The sequence below is a fragment of the Bos javanicus genome, chromosome X (genome assembly GCF_032452875.1).
Source record: "Bos javanicus breed banteng chromosome X, ARS-OSU_banteng_1.0, whole genome shotgun sequence".
Lineage (NCBI taxonomy): Eukaryota > Metazoa > Chordata > Mammalia > Artiodactyla > Bovidae > Bos > Bos javanicus.
In genome coordinates, this window is record NC_083897.1 from 32,929,966 (window position 1) to 32,949,485 (window position 19,520).

The 19,520-nt window shown below is 47.8% G+C and overlaps 1 pseudogene; it reads right to left on the reverse strand.

The window, feature by feature from the left end:
• Positions 1-852: 852 nt before the first annotated feature.
• LOC133242544 (piezo-type mechanosensitive ion channel component 2-like) overlaps positions 853-19,520 on the reverse strand; it is a 201,052-nt pseudogene continuing 182,384 nt past the window's right edge.

The window sequence follows — 19,520 nt, forward strand, 5'->3', positions numbered from 1 at the left end:
AACTGAGGGTGGGGAGGATTCTTCTACTGGCAAGGATGACTCACCAGACTTGATGGGCTCAGTGTCCCCAGCTTCCTCAGGGTCTCCCCACACAGCTCTATCACAGTGTACAGAATCCCATTCTTTCCAAGTCAGCGCCTTCATTTTACCAGGAAACACTCTAGTGGCAGAATTCAACTTCCACTGTAATTCAACCAGTTGCAGGATGAGTGCTTGCATGTGATCATTAGCAATCTCAACCCTTTATCTACAGGTGATAACTGTCTCCTTATGGGTACATGTAGAATCTTTTAGGTCTTTTACTGTAAACTGAGCTAATCCTTTTCTTTCACCACGCTTTCCAACTACACTGGGAACAATCAGGAAGCTCATCATATCTATCGGTGTTTCAAAAATGTCAAAAAGTATCATATACACAGTCACAGAACACCTTGCACCCAGCACTTCTTTTAAGTGGTTCATCAGGCATATCCAAAGGAGATATTTTCCATAAACCTATTGTCATAGACTATTGATGCTGTCTTTACTACAGAGTCATTACCAGCTTTAAACCTAAGCAGATTACAGAGCTAATTCTAGAAACCCCAGAACCATTTGAGAAAATTCATTTTTTTAAAAATTGAAGTATAGCGGCTATACAGAACTATATGTTATAGATGTACAATATAGTGATTTACAATTTTAAAGGTTATGCTCCATTTATAACTATTACAAAATATAGGCTATATTCCCCATGTTTTGCAATATATCATTGTATCTTATTTTATACATAATTGTTTGTACCTCTTACTCCCATATTTCTATCTTGCCCCTCCCTCCCTCCCTCCCTCTCCTGACTGGTAACCACTAGTTTGTTCTCTGTGTCTGTGAGTCAGCATCTGCTAAGTTAATATTCAGTTTTTGTTCAGTTGCTCAGTCATGTCCTACTCTTTGGGGCCCCACGGACTGCAACACGCTGGGCTTCCCAATCCTACATCATCTCCTGGAACTTGCTTAATCTCATGTCCATTGAGTTGGTGATGCCATCCAACCATCTCACCCTCTGTCCTCCCCTTCTTCGCCTGCAGTCAATATTTCCCAACATCAGGGTCTTTTCTAACGGGTCAGTTCCTTGCACCAGGTGGCCAAAGTATTGGAGTTTCAACTTCAGCATCAGTCCTTCCAATGAACACCCAGGACCGATCTCCTTTAGGATGGACTGGTTGGCTCTCCTTGCAGTCCACTGGACTCTCAGGAGTCTTCTCCAACACCACAGTTCAAAAGCATAAATTCTTCAGTGCTCAGCCTTCTATATGGTCCAACTCTCATATCCATACATGACTACTGGAAAAACCATCCATAGCTTTGACTAGATGGACCTTTGTCAGCAAAGTAGTGTCTCTGCTTTTCAATGCACTGTCTAGGCTGTTCATAGCTTTTCTTCCAAGGAGAAAGCATCTTTTAATTTCATGGCTGCAGTCACCATCTGCAGTGATTTTGGAGCCCAAGAAAATAAAGTCTGTCACTGTTTCCATTGGTTCCCCATCTATTTGCCATGAAGTGATGGAACCAGATGCCGTGATCTTAGTTTTTGGAATGTTGAGTTTTAATCCAGCTTTTTCTCTCTCCTCATTCACCTTCATCAAGAGCCTCTTTAGTTCCTCTTCGCTTTGTGCCATAAGGTTGGTGTCACCTGAGTATCTGAGGTTATTAGTCTGTTTTATTTTTAAAATTCAACATCTAAGTGAGATCATAGAGTATTTGTCTTTCTCTGACTGACTCATTTCACTTAGCACATTGACCTCCAAGTCCATCCATGTTGCTGCAAATGGCAAAATGCCATTCATTTTTATGTCTATGTAGTATTCCATTATGTGTATATGTGTGTGTGTGTGCACGCCACACCTTATTTATAGATTCACCAGTTGATGGACACTTAGATTGCTTCCATATCTGACAACTGTAAATAATTCTACCATGAACATTGGGGAGCATGTATCTTTTCAAATTAGTGTTTTTATCAGATATATACTCAGGAATGGAATTGCTGGGTCACATAGCCCAATTTTAGTATTCTGAGAAACGTCCCTACTGTTTTCCATAGTGACAGCACCAATTTACATTCCCACCAACAGTGCACAAATATTCCCTTTTTGCCACATCCTTGCTATCACTTGTTATTTGTGTTCTTTTTGATGATCGACATTCTCACAGGTATGAGGTGACATCTCATTGTGATTTTGATTTCCATTTCTCTGATGGGTTAGTGATGTTGAGCATCTTTTCATGTGCCTGTTAGCCATCTGTATATCTACCTTGGAAATTTTCTTTTCAGTTTTTCTGCCCATTTTTAAAGTGTGTGTGTGTGTGTGTTTCTTTTTTTTTCCTGACGCTATGTTTTTGAGCTATTTGTATATGTTGGATATTAGCCCCAAATCAGTCATTTGCAATATTTTCTCTCATTCAGTAGCTTCTTTTCATTTTTCAATGGTTTCTTTTGCTGTGCAAGAGCTTTTAGGTTTAATAGGTCCCTATGTTATGCTAAGTAGCTCTAGTTGTGTCTGACTCTTTGCCACCCTATGGACTGTAGACCACCAGGCTTCTCTGGCCATGGAGCTCTCCAGGCAAGAATACTGGAATGGGTTGCCATGTCCTTCTCCAGGGTATCTTCCCAACTCAGGGATCGAAACCTCATCTCTTATGTCTTCTGCATTGGCAAGCAAGTTCTTTACCAGTAGTGCCACCTGGGAAGCCCATTTGTTTATTTTTGCTTTTATTTCCTTTACTTTAGGAGATGGATCCAAAAATAAGGCTGTTGTGATTTATTTCAAAAAGTGTTCTGCCCAAGTTTTCTTTCTTTCTTTTTTTTTTTTTTTAGGCACGTCACACACTTCTAGCTCTCGAAGCCTGAGCTCCGTTTTACAGCCTGGGAGCTCCCCAGACGCTGCGTCCTTCTCTGATGCCTCCTCCCCGCTTGCGGGTACCGAGGTCTGAGGCGCTCTTCTCTCTCTCTCCAAACTTGGAACGAGACTTTTCAACCCGCGCCTCCCAGCCCGCCCAGGCAGCTCTGCCCAAGTTTTCATCCAGAAGTTTTACATATTCAATCTTACACATAGGTCTCAAATCCATTTTGAGTTTGTTTTTGTATATAGTGTTAGAAAATGTTCTAATTTCAATCTTTTACATGCAGCTGTCCAGTTTTCCCAGCACCACTTACTGGAGAGACTGTCTTTTTGTCCACTGTATACTGTATTCTTGCCTCTTTTGATGTAGATTAGCTGACCATAGGTGCATAGGCTTGTTTCTATGATTTCTATCCTATTTCCTTGATCTGTAGGTCTGTTTTTGTGCCAGTACCATACTGTTTTGATTACTATAGCTTTGTAGTATAGTCTAAGGTCAAGAAGCTTGATTCCTCCAGCTCTGTTCTTTTTTCTTTTTACTTTATTTGACAGTGTCTGGTCTTTGTTGCAGCATATGGGATCTTTGATATTCATTGAGGCGTGTGGATGCTCAGGTGCAGCATTTGGAATCTTCAGTTTCAGCACCTGGGATCTTTTTAGATGTGGCATGTAGGGTCTTTAGCTGTAGCATATGAACTCTAAGTTGTGGCATATGAATCTCTGTTGCACCATGCTAACTCTTAGTTGCTGCATGTGGGATCCAGTTCTCTGATCAGGGATCAAACCTGGCCTCCCTGCATTGAGAGAACGGAGTCTTAGCCACTGAACCATCACTGAAGTCCCTCCGACTCTGTTCTTTTTTCCCAAGATGGTTTTGGCTATTTGGGATCTTATGTGTCCATACAAATTTCTAGTTCTATGCAAAATACCATTGATAATTTGAATCTATAGATTGCCTTGTGTAGTATAGTCATCTTACAAAATTGATTCCTCCAATCCAAGAACACAGTAAAGTTTTCCATCTCGTTGTGCTGTCTTCAATTTCTCTCATCAATATTTTACAGTTTTCCAAGTACAGGTCTTTTGCTTCCTTAAGTAGATTTATTTCTAGGTAGCTTATTCTTTTTGATGAAGTTACATGGGGTTATTTAATGGTAAATGGGTAATATCCTGAAGTTCTCTTTCTGCTATGTGCTGTTAGTGTACAGAAATGCAAATAGATTTTTATATATTAATTTTTTTTTACTTCTATATATATTTTTTTAATTTTATTTTTGTATACTGCAACTTCACTGAATTCATTGACGAGCTCTAGTAGTTTTCTGGACCAGAACGCTGGGAGGTCTCTTGGCCAGAACAAAAGGGAAAATCAAGTTGCCATGGACAGCCAAGGGGAGCAGGGGTGGGTGAGCATCTCTCAGGAGGATGCAGGGGCAACCAGAACATACAGTGGGGAAAATGGGGGCCCAGGGGTTCAGCCATTGGCAGGGAGCACCCTGCCACAATCCTGAAAGCTGAGGAGGCAGCCGAGTGTTTGCTGGGCCCCAGACAGTCTAAAATGGAACTCAGCTTTTCAGGGGTCTGAGGCATCCCTGGATCACATGAGAGGGCACTGAGTAGGGCTTCTGTCTAAGGGGAACACTGGGCAATTCTATCTAGCTCACCCGAGCTGTGTCTAGAAACATTTAATTCAGATGTGTTTCAGCCCCCAGTTTGCAAGAATCGACAAGGAAGCCCACCCCTCAATGGTGATGGGAGGCTTCCAGCATGGAATCGAGGTCCACCGGGAGATCAGTGCTTACACGCCTTAGATGTAGACTTGCTGTGAGATACAGCATACTTCCCCATAACCATGTGACAGTCTTAAGTGTCAGCACCCTCGCCACCTCCTGTACCTCCCCCAAGTCCTCAGCACCCTGTGAGGCAGGTGCCCCTAGGATTACCCATGTGGGGAAGCAGAGTCTTAGATTGGGTGAGCCAGGCAACTGGGGATCAGCAGTGCTGTGGTGCCCGCCGTGGCATCTCCTCACCCGAGCCCTCTCTTTCACCCACTGGGCCGAGTGCCTGGATCCCAGATGGCTGACACCACAAGGTCAGAGGCATTTCTGATTCTGGAAGTCTCAGGAAGATCCTCAACCCCAGGAACAGAGTTGGGCTGTGGGGCATTAGTAGGGTGGGCTGCATGTGAGGGCTGCCCTGCATGGCCACCGCTTTGATGCTAGAGCACCAGGCCCAAGAGCAGGATGGCAGCTCTCACAGCCTGGACGCAGAGCTGGACAGAGGTCCCGTGGGCATCAGTCACAGGAAAGGAAGCTACAGTGTGCATGAAGGCCCAGGGTGACCACCCCCTCCTGCGTTCCTGGGACCGTGGTGTGCAGAGCAAGGCTGGCCTGGGGTGGACATGGGCAGGCTGCGGAGCCCAGAGGATGGTGGCCTGTCCTCCTTCTGTGTCCCCAGGATCTCACCCGTCACCTCCACAGCCCCCATCCTGGGGCTCCTGCAGACTGGTGGCAGGTTGTAGGCCGGTGGCCGCTCCTGCAGCAGGGGCTTGAGTAGGGGACTGGATTCCCAGCCAGGGACAGTGCACAGAGGGCCAGGTGGCTGTACCCTTGACCGTGGACCCCCACCCAGGACATGGCTGTGCTTGAGCACAAGGGTGCCATGCCGAACCCTCAAGGCACCTATGAACACAGAGGAGGGGCTGACTTTGAGGGTCACACGTCTGTCGGTGCGTGTCTCCCTGGCCTCAGGGCTCCAGGACCAGAAGGCCATGCCCGGTTTGTATGAGTGCTCAGCCTGAAACTTCACACCCATGCACAAGTGTCATGGTGCCTGCTGCCATGATGAGCGTGGACCAGGAGGCTGACATGCTGACCAGCCTGGGTGCAGCCAGCCCTTTATTAGTTCACTTAATGGCTGCCTTGTGATGTCAGCCCTGAGGAAGCAGAGGCCTTTGGTGAGGGGCCAAGCACCCTTGTGAGCCTGGACTGCTCCTGGCCACTGCACTGTCCCATTTCCAAGGAGGGACACACCACCCTCTGTGTGGCTATGGACAAGGAGGGCCCCATGATGGATGGGGTGCCCGGCTTTGGGGAGTCTCCCTTTCTTCCAAACACAGGGCCTCTGGCCCTCGGCTCAGGGAGATGCGCCCCTCCCTGTGGACCTTTCAGCCGTCCTGGCCCAGCTCGTGCCCACGGGCCACTGCAGCTTCAGGCTGCTGCTGGAAGAGAGCACTTTTTAGGCTTTGGGGGAAGAGCCTTTGTTGAAGAGGCTGCACACCGAGTGTGGTGCCCTGCCTCGGGGAGAGGGCAGCCTCCTCTCCCTCCCCTTTCTCAGGAAGCTGAGGACCATCGTCAACAGTCACCACTTTGTGTCCATCTGGTGGGAGGAAGATGGCACTTGCATAGGCATCAGTGAGGAGCTCTTCAAGAACATTTTGGAGAGGGTGGGCTCAGACAAGGTATTTGAGACAGACCTCATGAAGAGCTTTTTCTGTCAGCTTAGCCTGTATGGATTCAGCAAAGAGTGCCAGGATGTGCTCACCTCCCTCTGCCTGACCACCCTGCTCACGGATGAGCCACCTGTCTGTGTCCTGAGCAAGGTAAGGGCAGGGGAGTACCTGCTGGGCCCTGGGGGTGGGGTGGGTCCAAACCTCAGGGCCGCCGGGGACCGTGGCCGGCCTGCAGGGAAAGCTGTATGTAAAGATAGGACTGGGGACTGGCATGACTGCCAGAGCTGCCAGTGCTGTGTTGGCGAGTTGTGAGGAGGAGAGCCTGAGCATTCTCAGTGCAAAGAAGTCACTGCCCCTCCTCTCTTTCTCCGGTGGGGATGTCTGTGTGAGATGCTGCAGGTAAGCTGAATGCACAGTAGGGATCAGGTCAGGATACCCAGGGGCCAGGTGTCACTCTGTACCGCTGACCCATGGGCCCTTAGATCGCAGTCACATCGGGGAAAGAGATGACACTGCTCAAATGCTGGACCTTCCTCTCCTCCAGCCAGGGCAAAAATGGGCCCAGGGTGGAGGCAGGCAGGGAGAGGGGTTTGTGTACCCCCATGACTCCCTCACGGCTAAGACCAGAAAGAATCTGCCTGGAACGCGGGAGACCTGGAGTCGATCCCTGGTTTGGGAAGATCTCCTGGAGGGCACGGCAACCCACTCCAGTATTCTTGCCAGGAAAATCCCCACAGACAGAGGAGCCTGGCGCGCTACTGTCCATGGGGTCCCAAAGAGTCGCACATGACTGAGTGACTAAGCACATGACTCCCATAGCTGTAGAACAGAAGTTTAGTGCAGGGAAGCACAGGTCCTTTCCTGGGAAGTGTCCTGGTCAGCCGAGGAAGTGCAGGCCAGGGGTCGACACCTGTATAGAAAGCAGGGAAGCTTCTGCAGTCTGCCTGCTGCAAATGCCAAGTCCCCTCTCTGGGCCTTGTGCGGATACTCTTGGGCCACTCTGTCATTTTCCAAGGTCGAGAGATGATGAATTACTGAGTCTTGAGGATGGGCAAGCTGGGACACCGAGTCCTGTGGGACAGGGTCCCACTTTCTCCATGAGGCCTGGGGGTGGCTGGGTGAGGGCACCCAGGGGCCTAGCTGGGAGGGTGCTGGTTTCAGTAAGCCTTTTGAGACTCGGATTTTGCTATTCTCTCTCTCTTGGTGAACCCCATTACAGTTCTGCTACAGTCCCCTTTTTAAGAGAGACAGCCCACACCTCCTTGGGAAGATGAAGAGTAGAGGGGGCATTAAGTCTGTGTCTCGGCAGGTGGAGGGCAGGCTGGTAGCCCTGGGTGTCCCTCCTGCATCCAGCACCATGCAGCCACAGGCCGGCCTGTCATCCTTCCCTGAGGGTGCCCAGGAAAACGCAGGCCACCTGGAACTCGCCCCCATCACCGCCCTGGCTGGGACCTATGCCGCCCTGCTGCTGGTCTGGGATGGAAGTCCCTAACCACTTGATGGGTCCTGATGCCTGGCAGCCTGAGTGCACACAGGCTCCAGTTTCTCTAATCCCTGTCCTGATGGAGGTGGCCCTGCCCATCAAGGGCCCGTGAGTCTGCTTCACCTGGCCTCCTGCCCAGATGGCTCCTACTGTGGTGGTGGTTGGCCCCACCACTGTGCCCACCCAGATTTTCAGCCTGCTCCCTGGGCAGCTCCCAGTGGCCATGCTGGTGCCTCTGTGCACCATCTGGATTCCCAATCATGGCTCAGGCACGGAACCCCTTCTATTACTGCTTAGGCAGCCCCTCTTCCCCATAATCTCCAGGCATTCTTTCCAGTAATCCCCACAGCCTTCAGGTGCACCCCAAGAGGACCCCAAATATGCACCCTATTCAGACAGATAGAGGCGGCCCTGTGGTCAGAACACTGCATGGCAATAAGGAGCCTGAAAACACGAGGGATTTCCCGCCCGGCACACTTCTTCAGCGCCTCCATCCTGGGCCTGGCTGAGCATGTGAGTCCCCTCAGGCAGCTGCTCGCTCAGGAAGGTAAGACAGATGGCCGCCCACCCCCGGCACAAAGCAGGTACCTCGTACACACCCAGGGAAGCCCCTCAGATGCTCTGCACCCACTCATTGAAAAGACCTATCAAGGGCTGGACAAGAGCCTGGCAGAGTGGCTTCATAGAAACAGGGACACTGTCAAGCAGGCTCCTCACTTGACAGATGAGGAGAAATTAAGCCTCCCCTTGTCGGGGGCCCCAAAAGAGCTCTTCCTGTCCTGAGACGCACAGGGCTGGAGCCCGTGGTCCCTGCCCGAGGTCTGTGGGTGTTTAGTCTGGGGGCTCACTGGTGTCTGGACAGCAGGCCCAAGGTTTGGCTTCATTGCAGGGCCTGCATCTGGTGACATTTTCTCCTTTCTCTTTTCCTTTTTCAGCTGAGCACTCTAAGGGTGTCACACCTCAGCACCCTCTGCTCGCTGGGGTGTCCAGTTTATAACATGCTCTCTCTTAAAAGAGTGTTTGTCCTGAGGAGCATAGCAAATAGCCCTCCAGGGTTGCACTGCAGAGACAAGGGCTCTAAGGTCAGGAGAGAGAGAGCGCACACACCAGTCCACTGGAACCGGAAGGCCAGGTCTCCCTTGTTGGCAGTCTGGTGCAGGCACAGGAGGCCCCTGAGAAAGGACTTGGGGCGGTGAAGGCCAGGGCTCTGTCAGCCCCAGCACTGAGCTGCTGTGACGCCCGACCAGGCTGCTCACTTCCAAGACAAAACACAGCCCATTACAAAGGTTCACTGCCTGGGGAACACCTTAACTTTTCAGAAGGTTTCATTCGATTTTTTTGTCTTGACTTCCATATGCCTCCTGACCTGGAATCACATGCAGATGCTGCTATTTTTAAAACCACATTCCCAGAAACCTCAGCATGTGTGGCACCTGCTTACCTGTAAATCTATAGAGAAAGTGAAGATGTTCAGATTGCAATCTCAAGTCATCTGCTTGTCACAAAAGGCAACTTTTATTTACAAAGTCAAGGCTGCCTGACATCAAGAGACTCATGTGGTACTTCACTCCCACCACTCAGCCCTTGGTAGATTCTGACTGATAGCTGCAGAATGAAGGGACTAAGCATGGGTCTTCCTGGGCTGGGCAGAGGCAGCAGCCTAAGGTCACACAGGAGTGTAGGGATGGAGCAGGGACTTGATGGGCTGGCCCTGGAAAGTCAAACTGTCTTGAGCCCCAGGCGTGCCCAGGTCACCAGAGGAGAAGCCAGGCAGCTCCAGAGGCACAGAATTAGTTCTGTCCCCGGGGCCACACAGGCAACAGTGTCTAGGAGAGTGGAAATGCAATTCAACCAGACAGGGTGTCTCAGAGAGGGGCCCTGTGTCACAAGTGCTCCAACTAGGCAAGGGTGACCCTGGAGGCACAACTGGGCAGACCCCGGGGAGCTGGTGATCCACGGCCAACTCCCTTCCCACCAGCTCTGCCCGAGCCTCCCTCGGCCCAGTGCTCATCTTGGGTCCTCAGTGGCTCTTTCATCCTCTGGGCTCCCTTGATCTGTCGTTTCACAAAGGGAGGTGCCATGGCCAAACGGAGGAGGTGGGAAGGCTGGAAGAGTTTGATTTCTGGATGACAGAAACAAGGTTTAGCCTATGATGAGCAAACCTGGTGGTCCTCTGGAGTGCCAACTCTCTGCAGGAGGAACCGCCTAGGACTCTGTGGGAACTGTCATGAGGAAATGCCCTGGGATGAATCAAGCTACAAACTGGCAGGGGAGGCTGATGAGACACCATGACCTTGGTTTTGTTCACACGCAACTCCACAAACAAGGCCTGTGAATGGGCAGCAAGGTGCTCAGCCATCCGCTGAGCCTCTGAAAAGGGAGGGAAGGTCCCCATCTCCAGGGTCTGAGGTCCCAGCCAGGGGGCCTCCTGAGGCCCCATGCAAACCCCCCAGACGATGATCTCTGCATGCCCCTGCCCTCAGCAAACCTGGGGATGCCCAAGTCTCACTCAGGCAGCACCTCTGGCCTCTGAGTAGTGCTCTGGGGGGTTCTAGGGGGGCTGGGGGCTGCCAGGCCATCATGGGCGCTGGGCTGGACTGCAGTGAGGCTGAGTCCTTGGCCCTCAGGGGCCCCAGGGGCAGGGCAGGTCAGCCACCCACCCTCCCCCCGAATGTCTCTCCTTTCTGGTAGAAGAGTCTAAGGTCGCCCAACCAGTGAGGACTTAGAACCCAAAACAAAGGAGTTTTTGGCCTCCAAGAGCCCCTCTGGCCACTCAGCAGAAGCAGGGCCCGTGGAGAGGCATCCATGCCGACCAGTGGGAGAGTCACCAGATGACCCTGGGGATACCCCACAGAGGAGGAGTGTGAAGTCACTATGAGCAGCCAACGCCATCTCTACGCTGCTGAATTCTTGCTAACTCGCCTGCCACTCCTCACCCTCTTTGGCTAAAACATGTTTAATACAAAAGTTTACAAAGTCTGGTGACTGCTGAGGGGCCCCCATGGGAAGGTGAGTAGTTACCTGCGCTCCCTGTCATGGGTGCAGAAGCCCCCCATCCAGCATCTGTGCTGGGACTGCAGCCTTCTCTCAAGGGTTAAGGAGGCCCCTCCTGAGAGACAATGAGGGGGTCCAGGAACCCCAGACCAGAGAGCCCCATAGAATACAACTCCACCCCTACTGGGTCTCCTGGGTGCCCCAGTCTGGGCCATCAGGCTGAGACCCCAAGCACCCTTACTTCCTCAGTGAATTCAGGGATTCAGAAGCTTGGTCTTTGGAGTGCAGTCACAGGTGGGCAGAGGGAGGGGCCCACGTCCTGTGGAGACTCGAGGTGAGGACCAGTGGAGGCTGAGGGTCCCCAGGGGATGCATGTGTGGCCCTCCTGACAGCCCTGGGGCACCATGGGGTGTGGTGTCCAGATGTAACGTCACTCACTGATCCCGATGGGAGGGGAGAAGTGAGGGCCTGGGTCAGGTGCCCGGGTTCAGGTCAGCAGAGTGAAGGAGCCCAGCTGTGCTAGGAGTCAAGATAGAATCCTGACGGGGGCTCCGGGGCCCCAGGACATCCAGGTCATCACTGCTCTCAGCCCTGGGAGACCCTGGCAGGGTTGAGGTAATGAGCCCCCTACTCCTGCTTGCCTCTCAGGGGTCCTGGCTGGGGTGGGCCTGATTTTAAGGGGAGAAAAGTCAGGGTGAGAGGGTAGTACCCAGACCTGCTGAGAGTTAAAGTGAAGAGCAGAAGGAGGGTTGAGGATGGCCAGGGGCATCATCTCAGCTCTGGGAAACCCTGGGCATGGAGCCCTGATGTCATGCCCACAGACTTCCCTTTGGGGTCTCAGTGAAGTAATGGCTTGGTGTGAGGGTCTTGCCTCTGGTCAACAAAAGGGGCATCCCCAGACCTGCCAGGGCTCAAGATGAGGACCTTGAGGGAGGACACAGGGAACCCCACAGGTCCAGGAACCTGTTGTCAGCCTGGGGCGACTCTGGTGGCTGCATGAGCACACGATCTCAAGGACATTGGAGACGTGATATAAGGTGCGGGGCTTCAGAGATTGGAGGGCAGATTCTTAGGTTCTGAAGGAGTTTAGGTGAGGACCCTGATGGAGGACTGAGGGGACCCCTCAAGAGGAGACTTTTAAGTGGCCTATCTCAGACCATTCCCAGGTACGATTCTCAGCCGAGGCCCATGGTCCCCAGGTGTCGCCTGCCTCACTCCTGTCTGTGGCTTGATCCTGGGCATCACGCTTGTGGTAGAGATGATTGAGCTGAGCAAGCCAAGCAAGCACGAGGAAGACCTTCAGGACCCAGGCACGGCCTAGGGCATGGTGGAGGCTCAGCTCTCTGGGGCTGAGGCAGGGAGGCTGCATCTCTCTAGGCCTCCTCTACTCTTGGGGTGGAGGGAGCAGCCACCCTGCTCACTATGAGTTCCTGTGGGGTCCTGTACAAAAAAGATCTTCACGACCCAGATAATCATGATCGTGTGATCACTTTAACTAGAGCCAGACATCCTGGAATGTGAAGTCAAGTGGGCCTTAGGAAGCATCACTACGAACAAAGCTAGTGCATGGAGGTGATGGAATTCCAGTTGAGCTATTTCAAATCCTGAAAGATGATGCTGTGAAAGTGCTGCGTTCAATATGTCAGCAAATTTGGAAAACTCAGCAGTGGCCAGAGGACTGGAAAAGGTCAGCTTTCATTCCAATCCCAAAGAACGGTAATGCCAAAGAATGCTCAAACTACCATACAATTGCACGCATCTTACACACTAGTAAAGTAATGCTCAAAATTCTCCAAGTCAGGCTCGAGCAATACGTGAACTGTGAACTTACAGATGTTCAAGCTGGTTTTAGAAAAGGAAGAGGAACCAGAGACCAAATTGCCAACATCCACTGGATCACTGAAAAAGCAACAGAGTTCCAGAAAAGCATGTACTTCTGCTTTATTGCGGAGAAGGCAATGGCAACCCACTCCAGTACTCTTGCCTGGAAAACTCCATGGACCCAGGGGCCTGGTAGGCTTCAGTCCATGGAGTCGTGAAGAGTTAGACATGACTGAACGACTTCACTTTCACTTTTCACTTTCATGCATTGGAGAAGGAAATGGCAACCCACTCGAGTATTCTTGCCTGGAGAATCCCAGGGACGGCAGAGCCTGGTGGGCTGCTGTCTATGGGGTCGCACAGAGTTGGACACAACTGAAGTGACTTAGCAGCAGCAGCAGCTGCTTTATTGACTATGCCAAAGCCTTTGACTGTGTGGATCACAATAAACTGTGGAAAATTCTGAAAGGGATGGGAATACCAGACCACCTGACCTGCATCTTGAGAAACATGTATGCAGGTCAGGAAGCAACAGTTAGAACTGCACATGGAACAACAGACTGGTTCCAAATATGAAAAGGAGTATGTCAAGGCTGTATATTGTCACCCTGCTTATTTAACTTACATGCAGAGTACATCATGAGAAATGCTGGACTGGAAGAAGTACAAGCTGGAATCAAGATTGCCAGGAGAAATATCAATAACCTCACATATGCAGATGACACTACCCTTATGGCAGAAAGTGAAGAAGAACTAAAGAGCCTCTTGATGAAAGTGAAAGAGGAGAGTGAAAAAGTTGGCTTAAAGCTCAACATTCAGAAAACAAAGATCATGGCATCCGGTCTCATCACTTCATGGGAAATAGATGGGGAAACAGTGGAAACAGTGGCTAACTTTACTTTTCTGGGCTCCAAAATCACTGCAGATGGTGATTGCAGCCATGAAATTAAAACATGATTACTCCTTGGAAGGAAGGTTATGACCAACCTAGACAGCATATTAAAAAGCAGAGACATTACTTTGTCATCAAAGGTCTGTCTAGTCAAGGCTATGGTTTTTCCAGTAGTCATGTATGGATGTGAGAGCTGGACTATAAAGAAAGCTGAATGCTGAAGAATTGATGCTTTTGAACGGTGGTGTTGGACAAGACTCTTGAGAGTCCCTTGGACTGCAAGGAGATCCAACCAGTCCATCCTAAAAGAGATCAGTCCTGGGTGTTCATTGGAAGGACTGATGTTGAAGCTGAAACTCCAATACTTTGGCCACCTGATGTGAAGAGTTGGCTCATTTGAAAAGACCCTAATGCTAGGAAATATCGAGGGCAGGAGGAGAAGGGGACGACAGAGGATGAGATGGTTGGATGGCATCACTGAGTCAATCGACATGGGTTTGGGTAGACTCTGGCAGCCTGGAGTGCTGTGGTTCATGGGGTTGCAAAGAGTTGGACACGACTGAGCAACTGAACTGAACTGAACTGAACTGAATGGAAATCTGAGTTTTCATCACATATGTAACTCTAATGACAAGCCCACATCTTTAACAAACACTGATGATATAATTGCTGGATACATAGTACTAGGCTGGTGACTCATGTCACCGAAAATGATATGGCAGGTTCTGAAAAAGAGACGAATTTAAACTGAGAACATCAAAACTGGGCTGGAGGTTTTCATGATTTTAATACAGTCTAAAATCTTTAGAAGTACAAAGGGATCTGATTTGCAAAATTCGAAATGACAGTGTTTAAAACAAAGCGAGGATTTTATTTTCATGGTTACCTATTTCACCTATGGAACTAGAAGTCCACTCAAGTGATCCAAAGTTTGAAAGGAAGTACACCCAGGGCAGCCTTAATTTTGTTTAGAGTATCAGAAATTTCTTATGTAAATGAACAGCTGGCTGGACCAGTGCCGTTGCAGGAATTCTGGCAGTAACAATTGCAATGCTTACAGCAAGCGGCAGGACAGGACAGTGAGAACCATGTGACTTCAGATGTGAACTAGAACCTCTGAGAGCTACCATGCATTAACACGACAGAGGAAGTTGAGGCCTGTGGTCAAGGTCTGTCAGAAAGAAAACCTCTTCAACCAACCAAGGCTGTGACATCCTTATCCCCATAGTTAGCTGGAAAGCTGACCTTCGGGGGGCTCTTCATCTTCCTTTTTTTATTCTTTCTCTTCCTCTTCTTCACTATCCGTTTCAAACAAATAGTAATCTCCTCTCCTGACCACTAAGTAAAGCAAAATATGTACTTATTTCTTGGAAGAAATATGAGACAGTTGGGGGCATATTTATGAAATACCCCCCAAAGACACATAAATTGTCCATCAAAGGCATCAGTGGGGAGGAGGAAACAGGAGATGAGGAGGCCTCACTCTGGGCTGAGCTACATGGTCTGTGGAGGCCATGGAGGGGACCTGGCTGCTGCTGGGTTCGTCTGGCATTTTCTTCCTTCTTCATAGGAAACTGTACATGTATGCACCAGATCAAGCCTGCAGCAACCAGTTCTGTTACCAAGATGGCCCAGAAGACTGAAAACTATCATGTCACAGTTCAGCACTTTGGGACCTCAGACAAGGTCTGAGGAAGTGGAAGCTTCATTGTTATCTGAATGGGTCCAAATTGTTATGGCAAAGCTAACTGGGATGATTAGGGACCAGGAGTCAGTGTCATCACCTTCTGCTTTACTTTATACTGTGCAGACACAGGCCATAACACAGGCTGTAAGGCATTTGAAAGAGCTTTTTTTTTGTTTTTAATCACACATTATCATGAGGAGGAAATGGGCAAATAACACAGAAAAGAAAAGAAAAGAAAAGAAAAAAGCACAATCACAAAAACACTACCACCACACTCTGGCTGTTTCTACTCATAGGCTAGGACAGAAGGAGCCAGGTGGACATGATCCATACGGTTTAGCACTGTTAGGCTTCCGGTCAACAAGGAGTCCCCCAGTTGCTTACTGAAATTTGAGGGGAAGTGTATTGACCACAAGACACAAAGCACAAACTGTATGGATGGTCCTTGCTGGCATTTTCCTTGCAAAGACATATTGTGTCTTAAGCACGGGGACAGTCTAGAGAGCTGAAATGTTCAGAGAGCTCAAGAAGTTTGAGAATGGAATCTTTATCAGTTTGATGACTATTTTATCAGAGAAAAGAGACCCAGCATGTGCATTTCTGATGCTACAAGAACTTTACTGTCACTGCAGGAAAACATATGCGTATTTTCAAGTTATATTAGAATTTTCAAATGTTGAGGTGTCTTTTGGATGACATCATGTGATGTCTTTAGGTATCTTCTGGACTTATCCATTGTAAGGTCACAGGAAACCTTGGCTTGTTGAAAATTAGTTGCTATCACTAAACATGACAGTGAGAAATTTTGCCCATGTTTTCAGACATATCTGAAACCTTCATCCATGAAGATGCAGAATGAATGATTTGGGCCTTATATCCTTGAACAGAAGCACTGTAATTTGTTATGTTTATTTTGAAGAAGGAACCAAGCCCAGAGGACTGGGCCCAGGCCTGAGGAAATAAATGCAATTCAACGTAAGGTAAGAATAAGCAAGAATGAACCAAAGTCATAGCATTACGTCAGACCGAGATGGAGACCATGAAAGTAATGCTTCAGATAAGCTAAGAGACTTGCTGGAAAGTCACACGGACTTGATGTCATGTGGTCATTTGGTAAACACCGAGATTTCCAGGACTGAACATTTTACCCTCATTATCGGCTCTAAAATCAACTACAGCTTCAACTGTATTCAATCATACCTTCAAGAACTTTTCTTCACGTGGCCACTGAAGTCAGTTTTCATCATGAGAAGTTGTACATTGATTTTTATTGTTTGAAAGATGCCGCCAATTTGTATGCGACATGTGCCATTAACACATTAAAAAACGAAGAAAGTTTTTTAAAAAGATCTCCTATTCCTTTATAAATTGTTATTGAAATGAAACCTAGATAATATTTTCTGAAGTTCTATCTGCTAATAATAAGTAGAGAAACTGTTATTTTATGTTTGTGAGTTCTGATGGGGATCCTGCCTCCAGCCTGGGTCCGTGTGTGTACCATGGACACTGATGCTGACAGCTGGCTTTTAAAATCCCACCACCTACAACCCAAGGGACTTGGTCCTTTATTTCAGATATTTGACAACAAAGTGAGGCTTGTCACTGATTCTGCTGTACAGAACTGATGTGAAACAAATGTGTTTTACCAGCATGGAAGGCATCATTGAACAGCAATGATGCGATGGTCTGTGTGCACATAGATGTGGAACTGGGAGGATGTCACCTACAGAACATGTTAAGAGCTCAGATGCTCACCAATAATGTGAACAACACAGCAACATTATTATATCATCAATAGGTTTGCCAAGGGTATTCCAAAGACATTTATTCTTAACTTGGCATCTCTAAGAAATATTTAAAAGCCCAATGACTTAAGAGATTGGAAAATGGGCTTTCAATAAAGTGCTTCCAAATCTAAAGATAGGTTTTGGAACTCGTCATTGTCAACAAAAATAAGCCACACATCAATTCCTTTCCTTTCCTCCCCAGCTTGTAAAAAGAAATATCTGATTCCAAACTATCAATGACACATATCCTGGCATCATTGCACTGGAATTTTTATGACAAGGCACAGGTGCTGTAATCCCAGCCTTCAAGAACTTGATATAATGAGGGTGAAATGAATCAGAAACTAAAGTCAACAACATTCAGAAGTTCTTTCAAGGATAACCAACTCATAAGGTGGTGATCGAAGACCATATCCAATTCCTTCCAAAATGCAATGTTTACATGAGCAAAGGAAAGACCCATGATGACTGCAGTGGGCATATACCCCCAGTTAAAGGACAAAACATCAGTATGACAGCATTTTGAAATGGATAGGTCTCTCAAAACTACCAAAGGCCCCTTTAAAAACAGACAGATTGGCACAGTTTACTTGTGATTTGATAGAAATTGGCACACAGCATCTGCACAGGAGACTGTTGGCATGACTGACACGCCAGCAGACAGTGGGTCACATAGAATTTCAGCTTGAATCTTTGTCTTTTGACTCAAGCAGCGGATGAAATGAAACTCTTTAGAACTCATGGATTTTTTTCACACCATAATGCTAAATTCAATATTTGGGATTACATTTGATTACATCCAGGTATATGAAGCATTTTGAATATCACTCCTGAAATTGGCTTGCTGATTTTAGGAAATTACTTCTTGGGTGAAAGGCCAAAACCAGATCTAAATGATGGTAAGAATCAGGTGAGGGAAAGGATTCCGAATGATTTCCTACTGATTTTGAATATCATCCTGTTGACGTTAGGGACCTTGTGATATTACTTGTCTGATTAGATAAGCTGCAGTAAAGAAGACACAATACAAGACATAAAAGTCTGAAGACATTACGAATAATCTGTAAGATAATTAATAATTATTCAATATTCTAACAAATTCAAAGTGGGTCAGGCTGAAATGGATCATTCCATTAGAATGCCATTGCCAAGAGTAAGTGAGTGCTACATCCTTTGCTAAGTGGAGCAGGCATAGCTGCTGCATTTTGCAATTACTCATTCATTTTATTTTTCTGTGATAGGGTGAAACACACCAACTCTGTGTGGCTATAGAGCTCTGCTTTTCCAAAACCATCGTCTGACTTTGCTCTGAAGGGTCCTGTCTGAGCTCTGGTGACTCTGAGACCACCCACACACTGGGCATTGGATTTGGAGGGTAGTTTAGAACTTTTTTGAAACTGAGGAGGCAGGATAAGAAAGCAACTGTCTTAAGGTATCCCCATCTTTGTGTTTAATAAATTGCCAACTACCCTTACATGAAAATGGAATCAGTGCTCTCAGAATGACAGCATGGGGTGGGCCAGGGCGGGAAGGGGAGCTCATTCGCATTCACGCTCAATGCTTTTCAAAGAGGGTCACGGGCATTCCAAATACAGTGGTTCTGTTTAAATTCAGAGTTCCAGGAGGAGCTGAAATGCATTTTCAATAAGGGCTTTCAGCCATGGAACAAACACACCTCAGCAGAGCTCTGGACCTCAGAACTGGATAACAAAACCATCAACCCCTCTTCTCTTTCTGAGCCCATGTGTGGTGCTCAGGGGCAAGTGAGCCACATGGTAGTCAGCTGACTGCTCTGGAAGATTCCATCAGTCGGGCCCAGAGACCCACAGAGATCACAGTGTTTCTCCCCTCTGCCCCTCCTGTCAAGTCACAAGCATCAAACCATGCATGGAACACACGGGTCACAGGGACACCTGAATTCTGGTCAAGGATGTAAGGGTTAGAATTGATGAAATTGTAAGAGGATTGAGAAAACCTACTGGAAACATGATCAACCCAAGGCCGCCACCACTGCTTTTTTTTGCCTTTTGTTTTCTGTTTGTCTGTTTCTCCTAAAACAAAATATGTCCAAATATTAATTTTCAGGAAATGAGAAAACAAACTTTGAAAACCATGCTTTAACAACTCAATTGTCAAAATCTAGACACATTGCAAAAGTACACCCGAGGTCAGGAAAAGAAATTCTACTGACTCTGAACATTTAGGTGGTTCAGCAATCAATTTCACAAGGTAAATATTCAGTATTCTATTAACAGAATGCCACATTTTCACTCTCTTTTTAGTGACTGAGGGCATATAAAAAGTATAATAAGAAAAGGATTATCTGTCAAAAATGCATCCCACATTGAATTTTCCATAGAATTAACAAAAAGAAGCACCACCCAGATATTATAGAAGAATTTAGTGGCAAATAATTTGCTGTAATACATCCATTCCAATAACCTGAAATATCTCTTGTGATCATTTTAATGCATGGTTGGAAAAATATCAGTTTACTATTGATAAATAGATGCTATGCACTGG